General features: G+C 39.7%; 1 long non-coding RNA gene across 1 annotated transcript; it reads left to right on the top strand.

Moving 5' to 3' along the window:
• The first annotated feature begins 1854 nt into the window (after positions 1 to 1854).
• Positions 1855 to 5788, top strand: LOC140929704 (uncharacterized). Its single transcript, XR_012164773.1, has 3 exons — positions 1855 to 1983; positions 4189 to 4288; positions 5519 to 5788. It is a non-coding gene; the product is annotated as an uncharacterized lncRNA (long non-coding RNA).
• The last annotated feature ends 9239 nt before the right edge of the window (positions 5789 to 15027 follow it).

The raw sequence follows: 15027 nt of genomic DNA, 5'->3' as shown, positions 1-15027 counted from the left end.
TGGCTGTGCGGCGGGAGGCTGAAAATTAAAAGAAAAACATCAACCCTACTATTAACTCTGGGGCTGCAGCATTCTGAACAGGTCTAGCCATCCGCTGTCCTGTTACTTCGGAAATTTCCGTGAAACGTGAACACGAAATTTTAATCACAGTGACGCGTTATTTTCACTTTTTAAAGTCTGTGATACGTGCGTAAGACCCTCCCCCTTTTCCCCCTCTTCTCCGTTTCACGCAGTTTGCTCTCCGTATATTACAACCGTTCGACGATGATCATAAAATATTCTAATGTTCGGTTTTAAGCTTATGTTATTTAACAATGATCAAGACAAACCTCCAACGAGAATGTTTCAGCAATGTGCCAAAGTGTTATCTTTTCATTTTAGTTTTACTCACATACCGTGAGAAGAGGGACGCTTTTTTGAGTGGAACCCCTGCACACCTTTTAATGTGATGTATCTGGCTGTTACAATGTGACGGTAAGTCGAGTGACATGAAAAATGCCTGTTAACTCTATTAACGTGGCAGATACAAAACATACATGAAGGACCTGTTAGTCAACAAAACAGTGAATTTGACAAAGATATTTCCACATTTTCATCTATCTCTCGTATTTAAAATAAATTTGAACAGAACTTTGAACCATTTCACTGAATCTGGTATAATAAAAAATTCATGTCATAAAAGTACCATTTTCTATCTCTTGTATCAAAATATAACTTTCAGCTATTTTCAACATATCTGAGATCTATTACTGCGAAACTCACATAACCGTGAACATCAGAAATATTTATGGAATGGTATTGTGTTACGAGAAATAAGCCAATAAGGCGCGAGATAACTAAACCGCAAACAGCAACGGTAATTAATTTTTGGTTTTGAGGTTTGCTTGCGTATCCTGAGCTTGTGATTGGCCAGTACACAATCAACATTTCTGAAATTTTTCAGCGGTTCACGGTTTTCTGAGTTTGAAAGTAATTAAATAAACAATAACTATTAATAGTGTTTACAGCCTTGAATGTATACAGCTATAAAGGACAAATGGTAACCCATTAAACACTATCTAACAGTTTGTGTGTAATAGACCGGTCAAAATTGAAACAAACAAAAACAACCAAACAGTGTCTGATAGTGCCCACTATAAACTATTTGAAGGATTTTTAAGTAAAACCATTCTACCAAAGGAATATTTTATGGTAGGGTGATCAAGACCTTTCCTCTCAACAAGTCACTTTAAATATATAGTTGTTTTTTTTTGTTTTTTTTTTGTTTTTATTTGGTTTATTTAATATCAATGTAATTCTACTTATTTTTTTTCATGTTCTAGTTGTAAAAGCACTTTTTCGATCTATTTTATTTTTGGTGATACTTAATTAGTAAATATAAAGACTGAAAACCGATAAAAAAAATTCGTGGACAATTTAAAGTTGCAACAAAAAATTCTTGCACAGCCCAATGGCGAAAAAACAATGCTTAACAAAACAAAATTGGCCACCCCCCCTCCCCCTCCCAGCCACCTAAAAAATAAAATGGTCCCTCCCTCAAGGGATCAGGTAATCTCGTACCCAGATCTCACTCTGTTTTACACTGGCCGTGGGAGATCTGGGTACGAGATTTGGGATCAGGTTGGCTTACAGGTTGCTTACAGTGGCCCGGCCTAATTGTTTGTTGGGTTTCACTTTTTGCGACAACCCATTTGTCTAGTTCAGACCAAGACATGCCATTTTCCCCATGTAATCATTTTCAGACCTGGCATCCAGAAGTTGTAAAATTTCGGTTGGCTAGCATTTACAAATCAGTAAATTTATGAGGACGAGTATCTCACGGTATAAAATTTTGATAATTTTGATTCTCCCTCAGTCTTGCCAAAGGACTAACACTGAAAATTTTCCAGCTGGGACAGCAAACACCACTTTTTCTGTGGACAGTGAAGGCAAGGCTGTTATCACATATGGAGCATCGAAAAGTCATTATGATAATACATGGAGGTATTTCGCAACGTTATTTTCAAACCAGAGTCTACGATTGGGGGAAGGGGTCAAAGAATAACTGGTATAAACAGTCAATAGATTTTTTTCGTCCCCTTTTTTCCCATGAACCCCTAAAATTTTGACAAGAGAAATAGCTTATTTTGAAGCCAGCACCCAAGCCTTTTCCCTACCTGACCAGTTTTTGGCCTTTGGAGACCTGGTTAGCAAAGCCCTTTTAGCTTTTTGTTTATTTTAGAGCAACCTCGTCCCCAGGGCTAAAGCCACGGAAAAGTGCCCTGGGGACGAAGTTGATGTTAGAGGGTTCTTTGACGGGGACAGCTCTTCTAGCGAGAGGACTCCAGGACTCTGACAAACCTTTGATACTTTTCTTCTTTTTAATGACTGACAGCAACACAAACATCTTCAGCTCAGCTTCTTAAAACAGCTAATCACAAACTGCTAACCATCCAACTATACAACTTATATAAGCAAAACGTGGATACGTTCAGGCTTGCTGACCATGAGAGTTACGAACGTTATTCCGAACTGCTTACTCTACATGTAAAGAATTTCCTGTTGTTAACCAAAGTGGAATATTCAAACCTGTAAGAAACCCAATGAAAGCATGATAGCTAAATCCACGAGGCTCTACCTTAAACCAAAACAGGAACTCTGATGTAGGTAACAATCAAGGTCAGCGATGGTCCCAAAACTTAAAAGACTGACAATCAAACTTAATTAAACCCCAAGCTTAATGACACTTATGTCGACAAACCTATTAAAAAGGTAACAACACTCAAAAACTTGTTAACACATATAATAGTTAACCTTGATCTTCAAACCCAAACATAACGAAACCCTGAGCACGAGCGAACGCTCAGGGACAAACAAACTTGTCATCAAAAATCCTTATGATGATGATTTCAAAAACAACCACAAAACCGCTTCATAACATACCTCCCTTCTCAGAAAAAGCATCGTCCTCGATGCTTAAGAGAACGACAAATAGTAAGTACTAAAAGAAACATGAAAAGTTAAGCTCGAAATTTAAAGTATTCTCTCAAAAATCATCAAACACCTATAAACTGAAAAAAGAGACAAAAAATGGAAGAGAGACATGTTCGAAAAATAAAGTTTACCCTTTATAGACATTGTCACGGTTTTCGACGCCATCTTGACGAGTAGGCAAACGCAGAACGGCTGTTCTGAAAAACATATGATTTGTAAACTAAAGCTTCACTCCTAAGGATTCTACTGAAAAAATTTGAGTGCGTTACATGCACTAGAAGACCTAGAACCATTTTTAAATTTCCTATACTTTTGCCTGTAAGAAAGTCCGGGGAAAACTACAGATAAATATATGGAAAATCTGAAGCAATCCTCTGGAGAAATTGTAAGCACAGGTAAGCCTCCAAAATTTTTTAGGACAATCCTTTGCTTTGTAGCTTTAGTTTACAATTGATATTTTTTTTCAGAACAGCCGTTTTACGGAAATTATTCGACGTTAGATTCTCATACAAACACTGTATTTTCTCACACGTTTGCCTTCTCGTCAAGATGGCGTCGTTGAAACCGGGACAAGGTCTACAGGGAAGGAAATCGCCATGGTGAGTGGATTTTTTTGTCGAAGGAAGGAGGCAGACGTTGTTTTGTTCTTTCAAGTGACAAGAATGAGAAAGATCATAACAATCTAAGCGAACTTAACTAGTCCATTATTGCCCGAAACGGGAAGATCACAAAGCAACGAACCTTAAAACACGAAACAAACAAAACGGATCGAAAATCACAAACCATGACCTTTTGAACTCGTGCAAGTAAATATCTGTTTCCTAAAAGGTCCGCTAAGATGATTGACGGAACAGAAAAACCCAAAATATGCAAAACGCACAGCGCAATACAACGAATTTCGCTATAAAGCAATCAATTAACAATTATTCCACGAGTGCGCGGAGATGGTAGCTAACCAACGAGGTGCGTAGCGCCAAGTTGGCTATCATCTCATATCTAACAAGCGCGAGTGGAATAATTGTTTTATTAAAAACACCCACAAAATATCAAGAAAAACTTCCCGACTTTATTTGTAAAAACAACCGATGTTCAGCTTGTTTTTAATCATATAGCATGATGGCTACAAAGCCAATCAGAGCTCTAGTATTGTATCATCCAATGATTCAGTTTTTAATAATAGCTGTTATAGAATTAACTGATATATGGTTTATGTAGGCAAACAGAAATTACACTGAAGTGTGATCCAGGCAAACCAGGCAAAGGAACCATACCAAGCCTTACAGGGACATTTCTTCCCTCAGGACATGTCTTATATGTAAATATATTAGAGTATTTTGACTTTTAACCTTTATATAATCATAGAGCAGAAGCAGTGAGTGATCACTGATCAGCATGAAAAATAGGTTATTTATTCATTGTGACCAAATATTAGAAAATCAAATTTAAAAAAGGTGAACAAGTAAAACAAACCAAAAATATGTACATAGATTATGAGTCATACCTTGTTATTACATTGGTACCACTGCAGTTTTATGGATCATACAACATAATAAGACCATCGCCGACCTTCACGACTTTTTCAAGCAATAGTTTAAGAATGGCTTTTGGTCCAAAAGATACCCTTTTCAAGACGCTAAATGGTAACATCATACCCTGTACAAAGCTCGACCCTGAAAACCACACCCTGTTCAGTGTCACATACCCGTATAGGCAAATAAGGGAGGGGCCCCAGTATGTCACTCGTACCTACTTATTCAGCTGGGTGATTGAAGAGGAAGGGACCAACAGGGTAGGGAGGTTTACTAAACAAGCGAGACTGTAAAGCTTGAACCCAGACCAACAGCAACAAAAGAATAAGGTGTTAATCACTAAGCCACCACACTAACACTGAGTCCATGGGGTTGGATATTGGCAGATTTAGTGTGGCTTGGGAATCAAGTATTTACCTATACCTTCCCAAGGGGTACCCCCTAGGTTTTGACATGTACTTGGTTACCGCCTCGAAACCCAGACATGGAGGATTTCTTTGTGAAGGTCCAGCCATTTGCCACAGATTGGCATGTCATTCAAGGTCTCGGTAAATTTTAAGTGTTTGTAAAAAGCATGTTTTCTCAACTTAATACGTTTTTTTTTTTGTGCTTTAATAAAGCGACAACTTGAGCTATCAATAAAAAAAATTAAGTCAGCGGTGTTAAGTTGATTGTGAATGATCCCATGGGTGGGGCATTTGCCATCTTCCTACATCCTTCATGAGTTTGGTAGTTTTAGTCTCCCTACCCCCAGGAATTTGGCATTCAAGAGGAATGTGCTAATGCCAAAGCATTTTTCCAGGGGGTGGGGGATGGGCACGACTTGAACTGACCGATATGTATAAAATCATTCAACACCTTTCTTGTGCAATCTTAGAGCTGCTTTTACAAATTTGAAGACATTTCATTCATCGCCACCCCTCGGTTATGGAATGAAATTGTAGCTTAAGCATATTATTATTTCTTTAAATATATTTTTTTGCTTAAGTGACATCAGAAAAATATTCACTTTTCAGACTGGAACATTTACTTCCAAATTCGCCTGTGCCCATCCAACTCAACAAACTCTGCCTGGTTACCCTCTGCTACAGAACGATAAAGTGATCAACTGAGTTACAGTGACAGTAACGTAAATCTCACTTCAACAATGAATCAAGCTTTAATGGAACCCGTTGATACACCATGGTCGGGCCATGAAATTGTGGTCGTACAAGTAACTGGTGGCGTCGCATTATTATACTAAGCCTTGCTGAACTGTAATGACAAAATAAAGCTCAATCCTCAGTGACAACCGCTATTAATAAATCACACAAGTAACTAGTCTGAAATGTCACCTGTCTCTTAGCCCCACCCCCCCCCCGCCCCCCAGATTTGAATCCTCATAATTAATGTGTTTTGAACACTGCTTGACAGATTGATTGGTTTATTCATCATTCTAATAAAAAAATTCAGTCTTTTGATTGTACGTGTAAAGTTATATAAGGGATTACCCCAGCTCCAGAGAGGAGGGGCGCAACAACAGAGTCGAGAAGCTTTGCCAAAAAATTTACCCATGTACTCTGTTTAAGAGCCCTAGCATTGAATCCTCACGTGTCCTCAGGAAACAGAGCTTGTCGTCATCTTTTTAATACACTGGCTTCTCATCTACCAGTGGACGGACGAAAACGGACGATGATCATACATCATATGCTACTAGCATTACGCACATCCTTTTAGCGTTTTCATGTGCACGGGTGAAAACGGTTTGAATACGCTAAGCGTTTTTTTTTTTTTTTTAAAGGAGAAAGAAAATTCCTACGCTGTTCGGGAAAATAAAGACTGGACCCGGGAGACGGAGGAAGTCGAGCGTAGAAAATTCCGTTTCAAAAAATATCCGGATACGAGTGGACGGGGCCTAAATTCCTATGGCATGATCAGGACATCATTGAGGACATAATAGGGAGCTTAAGCAACGACAACGGCAACGACAACGAGAATGCCAAAAAAGCAATAGGTTTATAGTCTTTAAATTAGCAAAACAACAACACCACGCTTTTTTGTTCATTTCTTTGCCGTACATGCACGACTACAACGTGAAAGTGCCTATTTTCCCGTTTTGTCGAGGACGGGTACACACGACAACAACTTTGTTTTTTCTTTTCTGAACTTTGATACAGTCCTTTAGAATTCAACTCCAAAAAAATTTGCTAACTTTTGACGAATTAAACGAGATGCATGTGATATGGAATAAGCGTGATAAAGTTTGAGGCAACGCGAATTCGCTTTTAAAGTGACGTTTTCGTAGTCGTCCCTGTCCTTGTTGCTTAAACAGGGTTCGCACAGAGTCTAGCCTCCCACGCAGGCGTTTTTAGGGGAGCTCGTTTTTCATTCCTGCCCACATGTGGGGAGGGATGAAAAACGAGCTCCCCTAAAAACGCTTGCGTGGGAGGCTACATGGATCAGTTTAGTTATCTGGGCAACCGAGCTCGATACGAGTTTATCGAGCTCGATATGTCAACCGGCCTCGATAAACAAATCGAACTCAGGAAACCGAGCTCGATACGGGTTTATCGAAGTCGATATATCAACCGGCCTCGATGAACAAATCAACCTCGGGAAACCGTCCTCGATATGTCGATACCGAGCTCGAATTGTCGAGGACGGTGAAGCAAGGACTCTCACTTTCCCGGGGGGACAAGTAGAATGTTATCGAGCTCGATAAGCCTCACTATCGCGCTCGAGTTCTCGTAACCGCGTTTAAATGGACCGAGCTCGGTTTACGTTAATCGTAGCTAATCGAGCTCGGTCGCCTAGAACTAGTTTTCTGGGGGGGGGGGGGGAGAATTGTCGAGCTCTGTCTCGTGAAAGTCTTAGTAAGTCCTGGATTACCGATATGAGTGTTTCAAATTTTCATTAAAACTAGCCAAATGTGGCCTAACCTTTAATTACTTGTCATAGAATCTGTTTCGCTCGAAAGCCCTGATACAAAACGGTACTGGGATAGTGGATCGTACCGCCTTTTTTATCTTACAACATTTTTTAAAATGAGTATTGCCTGGCAGTTACAAGCACTGAAAGTAAGAAACCGCTTACAGCGTTAAACCTTTTTTTCCTCACAACTTCGAAGTTGTTGCAGATGCCCCTCCTTTTTTTGAAGCGGTCAGTCACTGCTGGTGTCTTTGCCTTTAGCCCGCCCCAAGCTTAGAAAATACGGGGTTTAAGGCTTTTAAAGTCTAATGATGCAGCCTTCTTATAATTTAAAAATAAAGTGTTTATTACATGAGTTGCATTTACGTTGTCTTTTCAATTTTTATCAAAAGGCGATTGACCGTGTTACATAGCGGAAGTAGCAAACTGTTACTGTACACTTATTGTAATCGAAAATAATCACTTAAAAATCCTGTCTATATTTCGTATGTTGTCATCGTTTTGACACTAATTTGATGAAAGTCAAAGTGTACCTATACAAGATCATAATAACATCAACGTCTTAGCTAGTGTTGTTAATAAAGAGCAGGCTCCAGTTGTTCAAAAGGTGGATAGCGCTACCCCAGGATAAAGAATGATTCGACAAGAACGTCCAACGTTTGAACAACCGGGGCCAGTTCAATGGCGTCTCTGCATTAATTTTAAGGTCACAAACAATAACGAAAAATGTCTTTCATTCGGTCTTTCTACACATTCCTTTTTTTTACATACATCTTGTTTTTGACTACCAAAAATTGACCTGGAGAGGAATACTATTATTTCCAGGTCGTGAATAGGCGTAGAAAAAGCAGGTAATCATGAACTTCAAAAACGTCAAGACCGCGACGACAAAAATTGTGAAACACAGGTCTTCATTTCTACTTATTTATAACCTGGAGAAAATCAGTCACAGCAAAAAAATAATTGGGACACTTTTAGCCAACGCTGTTTTTTACTTCTTGCTTCCCAATGTTGTTTATCGCATTTAATTCACCCAATATTGTGCACCAACATTGGAAGGAAAAGAAGACAACAAAGAGTCCCAAAAATTTTGATCTAGACTCCGGGGGGGCGGGGGAGGGACTCCGCGTATGAAAGGGGTGGAGATGGTCGTCGGAAATTTGGAATTAAACCCCTAAAGGAGACCAATCTGGGCGTGGCCCAACCTCTTTTTGACCCGTAAAAGCGATCATTTTAGACTTGTATTACATGAATCGAGTAAGTAATACGAATTGAAAAGACATAATTTTTTGATATTTCTTCGAGTGCAACCCTAAAAGAGACCTTTACGGCTAAATATAAGCGAGACGATGAGCATCCCCGCCCCTTTTATATACGGAGTCCCCCCCCCCCCCCCCCCCCCCTGGGCCTAGACTGTAGTTAAACTTCTTTCAATTTGTAATATGACATAACATATTTTACACACATTGCCCCGTCTGTCACAATGCAACGAAAATCTACTGCTGGAATTTTTCCAGCCAGCTCCCCCTCTTTGATTTCTCTGGCATCGAAGGAGAAAATCTTCTCCGAAGCTGTTCCTGGCATCAATACAATCCTAAAGGCAGAACGTAATTGTAATTAATGAACGAAAATGTAAACATTACAACTGAAAAAAGGGTGGAAATGTTGGTGTAAGAATATAAAGGTATCGACAAATTCGTAATTGTTAAATCAACAGACACGGGTATGATCTATCTTCAAACTCTATCAGAATTCACGGAAAAAAAAGATGAATAAAGTCGGGCGGATTTTCTCCATCCAAAATTAATACCCTTCCATTTTCAACGTATTATCTGTCTGACGCGAATTATTCATCGGATAACTCGTCTCAGACGGATAATAATCCGTCCCTAGTGTGAATATGACCATTTCTAAGTATAACTTTAGTCGAGTCAATGATATTTTACTTCAGTTCTTTGTTTTAATATTGTTACTTTATGGATTCTTGGCAATTTATCTATGGGGAATAAAAACCATGAAGAGGCTCCGTGGATGGGCTAAATGGCGCGAACTAGGTATTGTTATCAATCGTTTATCTACAGTCCCACTTACCTTGCTCCAACTATTACTGGTGTCACAGAAGACACCAGCTGTAGGGACAGCAGGTGGAGTTGACCTCCTTCGACAGACAGAATTCCTCTCCACCTGTTTCCGTTAGGGCAACGATATTCGGTACTTGCTCCTGATTCAGTTTGGGTATCCAAACCACTTGTTTTTCAGCAGAAGGAGAACACATTCTCCTCCTCCAGAAACCAAACTGGTTTGGGTCTCTGCAGAAAAGAGAAAGATAATATTAAATTTCTTTCAGAAATAATGGCAACCTATGCAGCAAACTATTTGGTTCGAGGATTGTCTTTTGAAGTCTTTAAAATACTTCCTAGGTTAAGAGTGTACACAATATATAAAGGCGCAATCACTATTTCTTCTTTTTTAACAATCAACACACGAATAAAATATTGTTGGTGTTACAGTAATTCTTGTTTATATACGTGCTTCTTTGCAGTCTTTAATGTTTGTATTTGTATAATTATAAGCTAGATTTGTACCGAACCTTAAAGTGCATCACACCCCGTAGTTTTTGCACTTCTCCCGCCTGAAGCACGGAATGTGTGGCTGCGGCGGTAAAGATGTGTTCGGGTCGTCGCTTCTCTCCCTTTTTCGGAGGGAGAGAAGCGACGACCGGAAATGCGTCTGCGCTTCGCAGGCTAGAGGCTACACAGAGTCTTGAATTGCTCGAAAAAGCCTAGAAATATGCCAAGCAATTTTCCAGACCTGCAAAATAGGGATAAAGTCTGGAAAAATGGTAAAAAGTCTTGAGCTTTTTTTCAAAGCTACAAAGTGCTTTAAAACTGAATTCTTTTTCGTTTTGGTCAGATCTTATTCAATCTCAGCTGTATATGTTTGCAGTGCATCATAAAAAAAACTTTGTTCCTGCTTTTCTATTGATCACCTATTTGATAATCCGGGCCCAGTTGTTTGAAGGTCGATTAGTGCTAACTTGAGGTTGAACTTGATCCTGGTTTCTTAACTGTTTCTTTTATTGGAAAGCATTTTCGCGGATAATTTTCTCTATTCTTTTAAGATCATCCAATCATCATATTGTTGACTGAATATGCTTTTTAAGCTTTCCGGATCTGAAATTCAAATTTCACACTAACCCTGGGTTATCTTAACCCAAATTCGAACAACTCGGCCCTTGAGTCTGGAAAAGGAAATGTTTGTCTTTTGGATTAAAGTCTGGAAACATTCTTGAACTGATTTTAGAGAAAGGAATCTGTATGAACCCTGTGTAAACAATCACAGCACAGCCGTTCCGGTTTATTTTAAAATGTTATCTTTCATGAGTAATAAGCAGTGAATTATCAGCAAAAGCCTTTTTGAATTCTTTAAAGATCTCTATTTACACTCATGTATATCTCTTAAGGGGGGAGTCTGGTTACATTTTGAGCCCAAATTTGTCACAGATTGTAAAGCACATAAAACACCAGCTATTTTATGTATCTTCATAGAATTTTTCATGCAAATAGACCAGCCCACAGTCTAATGTGGCATATGGTTTACATCCCATGATAAGCAAATTTATGGTTAATTATTAACCAAGTTCTTCATGGAGGCTTTTTTCCACCAATTTCATGCCCCCATACTTTTTTTTCTTTTCTATTTACAAAGTAACCATGATATTTCTCACAATAACACTACACACACTCTCCTACAAACCTATTGAGCGATTTCGGTTTTCAGCAACTTATGTTGCCATAGCAACGGCATAAGTTTGTAAAAAGTTCAACCCGGAATATCATCAACTGTATTCATCAAAAATAAAAAAGCCTCAATAGGTTTGTAGAACAGCCTTTCATAAGTAACTGAGCCAAATTTGGTAGAAAACGGATAAAACCAAAGAATAAAAATCTAAGGGGGCATAAAAAAACTCCGCCAAAATGCCTTTTTGAGAAAAATGCAGCTTAAAATTTGGCAAGCAAAATCAGCAGTGTAACATTCACTACAGGAAGCTACCACTAGTAAATTAGTAAAAGTAGGCCTCATTGCAGTATCAGCACATCATTTTTTAGATATAAATCACGATTTCTATCTCTTTTTTCTCTTTCTTGCTGGTTCTGTGGCAACAGTCAGTTCATTGAAAGCACCGGCACCGTATGTTGTGCCCTCCTTTTATCGCTGTTGTTCCTCGTCTCTTTGCTTTGCTTGCCTGCGAGCAACTCTGTATTTTTTACGCAGATCCTGGATACTTTTTTCAGCCTTTATAATTCGCCCAGAGTCTCTTCTGCTGCTTTCCTTTCTGGTGTGAGCCGCAACAGCTAACCCAGCCCTTACCATGCCAATTGTGCTTTGGGCACCTAATCCACACTAATGAATTCACAGACTCATTTGCATTTTTGGGTATAAAGCCTGGAAGACAACGTGCCAAACCCCATTTCGCTGGCAGCATAAACCACTCGGCGATTTACATCCTTCCCTTGCACAGTTCTAGGGCCGTTGTCTAAGGAATTATGTTCACCAGTACCCAGAAATTCCGTCAGACCGCAGTCATCACAAATAGTATATATGCTGCTGCTGAGGCCAAATCGGTTTGTGCTTATTTCTCGAAGTTCTAGATGGCCTGCAACAACAACAATAAAGAAAATAACTAAGTGATGACGACGCCGGACGACAACAGCAACAATAGAAGCACGTTTTATAATATATACTATGAGAATTGCGAAAGTAAAAATAACTGAAAATGATGATCTCACCGGAAGCACATTGCGAATTTGAATGAATCCTTCTTGCAAATTCTTTGAGACTATCCATGGACACAAGACGGTATCCTTCTGGTATCTCACCTTTTGGATCTATACTTTCATCGGAAGAGCTTTCTGTGTATTCAGCACCAATTTTTCTCAGAGAAGCCGAAGCAGCAGGCGGTGGAATCTGTTTACTCACAACATCATCTTCACCGACAAACGCGATTTCAGTAGCAGCGTTTCTCGCCAGTTCCATGGGCACTTTCTTTTGTTTTTGGACTCCCTTGAATTTTGATTTCTTTTTTTGACAATTCTTTTTCAGTACGGACTGTTTTCGCCCGATTTTTCCTCCTTTTGGCATCGCGTTGTGCGAGAGATTCACATGGAGTCTGTACGAAGAGCGAAATAACACCGTGCTATGCAACCAGGCCTTCCAAGTTTGGAAATATTGAACAGGGATGGTCTTGGAAGGGACTACAGGAACAAACGAACCATTGGACTTCATATCAGTGCAAAAAACCCCTCCAAAATGCATTTGTTTGAAACGGTTGCCATGGAAACGGAAAACAATTTTGTATACACTACGAAAGATTGAACTTTTTTTTCATTTTATGGATAATTTCTGATGTTGAAAGTGTTAATATTTTAAAGTTGAATAGTTTTTCTGTCTAAAAACGAATAAAACAAAAAAATGACCGAGTTCATAATTTAACTCAAAATTTCAACCAGACTCCCCCCTTAAGTTCATAGAGACATGAGTATCTTTTTATGGTATGACTGGCTTGTGTGCAATAGAGCCGGGAATCAGCTGTTTTCTCAGTATCGTACATTGCACGTATGGCTTTTTGCCTTTCACATAGTTCAATAATTTATGAGGAAAATAATCCTATGGTATGGCTAAGAACCCCACTATATGACCATTCTATCAGTTATGATCACTTTTTCCTGGAACGAAAAAAAAGCGCCAGCTGCCTAGCAGCAACAAAAAAGGGGAGGAAGACGTGGAGAGGCGAACGAAACTGAAGAAGAGAAGAAAAACGAGTGCGAACGCGCTTCGTATTCGTTTCGCGCTTCACGCAAAATGCCGCGTTCCTCTCGCTTGGCTCATAAACCTCCTGTTATGCGATGCAGGCTAGTCCCCAGTCGTCCCTAGCGGTCCCCCAGCGTCTCTTTTTCCCATAGGCTATTTGCACGATGGCGTCATTTTACTACTGCTACCAGAATCCTTCAGGGTTTTGCGTTCGTGTGCAAATTAGGACTTTTGTTATTTAAACTTCATTGGGATTACCAAATTTACATATGAAAGTAAAAACCAAAATGATTCTGGTCTCCGAGTAGGGGGGGTCCCTATGGGGTGGTGGCTTTTACGGTTATCGGCTAAAATTTTGGTTCTTTTACGGCTATCGGTTAATTTTTTTCAGTTACGGTTAACAAAAAAGTTAAAAATTGACTTCTTTTGTTTCAAAAGGTAAATATTAATTACACTGTATTTTTTGTATCTTTAAAGCAAAATAAAGGTCTTAGGATCATCTCGGGGTAAACTAAGGTATTCTTTTCAAAAATTTTAACATTTGATAGATCTACACTTTTTATAAAGTATTCCACTTCCAATATTATTTTCCACATAGAAATGTCAATAGTCAATTTAAAAATAATCTTTGTGAAAAAGCAAAGCACACACGCGAACGCCCAACTCAAGGCCGGGGCGCGACATTCATTACAACAGAAATGGCCTTTTCCACACTAGAGACGGATTCAGTTCGTGTGAGACGGGTTATCCGTTTGATGATTCGCGTCAGATAGGTAATACGTCTTAATTTGAAAATGGAATAGTTTTAATTTTGAATGAACAATCCGCCTGACTTTATCCGTCAATTTCGTCGGACATTTTGAAGAAGGGATTATCCGCTTCAGATAGCCTGTGTACAGCCGCCCCCTCCCCTCAAAAAAAATCGGAAACGGGGTGTCTGTCTGGAAGGGGACGACTGTACACAGGCTAGTCTCAGACGGATAATCCATTTCTAGGTCTAGTGTGAAAACGGCTAATAACAAAATTCCCGTGTCCAGTGTTTTTAATGATAGCGCAGCCTGTCAGCCGTTGCCTGGTCCGTAGGCCTCATTATTTCGCACGGCTAATGCGTCTCCGGACACATGGTCCGCCGCGAGTTCGCCACCGAAATGCCTTGACGGAGATTGCGTGGGAAGACGCCGTACAGGACTTAGGCCTGGCAATGTCTACTGTAGCGTCAGAGGAAAACAGGGAAATGTTTTTTATCGCTAACGTGTTTAACAAACTGTGACATCTCCGCGTGTTGTTTCACTAGTGTTTCGAGGGCACAACCGATCTCAAATATTAATCCCCAGCAAGAGGCCACACTTTCGTTATAGAAAAAAAATTAGTTCCCCGAGACAGCGGCGGAAATGGAGCCTAGGTCTTGGTCAACACCTTACCGAACGTGCGTACAGAGTCACACTAGCCGGGAAATAAAAAAACGCAACCATAAGTGAGTTTAGTACCTTCCTTAAAAGTAGCAAATCTACGGAACAATTCCTTTTACGGTTAACTCTTTTTTGCCCTATTTACGGCTAACAGTTAAAATTTTTCATTTTTTACGGCAAATGACTAAATTTTTGGCCAGTTTACGTCTATCGGTTAACCCCATTGAGATCCCCGAGTAGTAAAAAGACGTCATCGGCAGCGGAAAAGGGAGATGACCCTGGGGACTTCGGTACTTGTTTGCGCGATGGTTGCATTATCAACGTCACAGTTTCTCCTTCCTTCCCAAGCGCCTTTGCGCGCATTATTTCATCAGTGACGGCTGGGTACGAGTCTGCCC

This window comes from Porites lutea, chromosome 3 (genome assembly GCF_958299795.1).
Source record: "Porites lutea chromosome 3, jaPorLute2.1, whole genome shotgun sequence".
In the NCBI taxonomy this organism is placed as follows: domain Eukaryota; kingdom Metazoa; phylum Cnidaria; class Anthozoa; order Scleractinia; family Poritidae; genus Porites; species Porites lutea.
The sequence above is the reverse complement of the archived record's forward strand: the minus strand, read 5'-3'. Positions and strand labels throughout refer to the sequence as shown.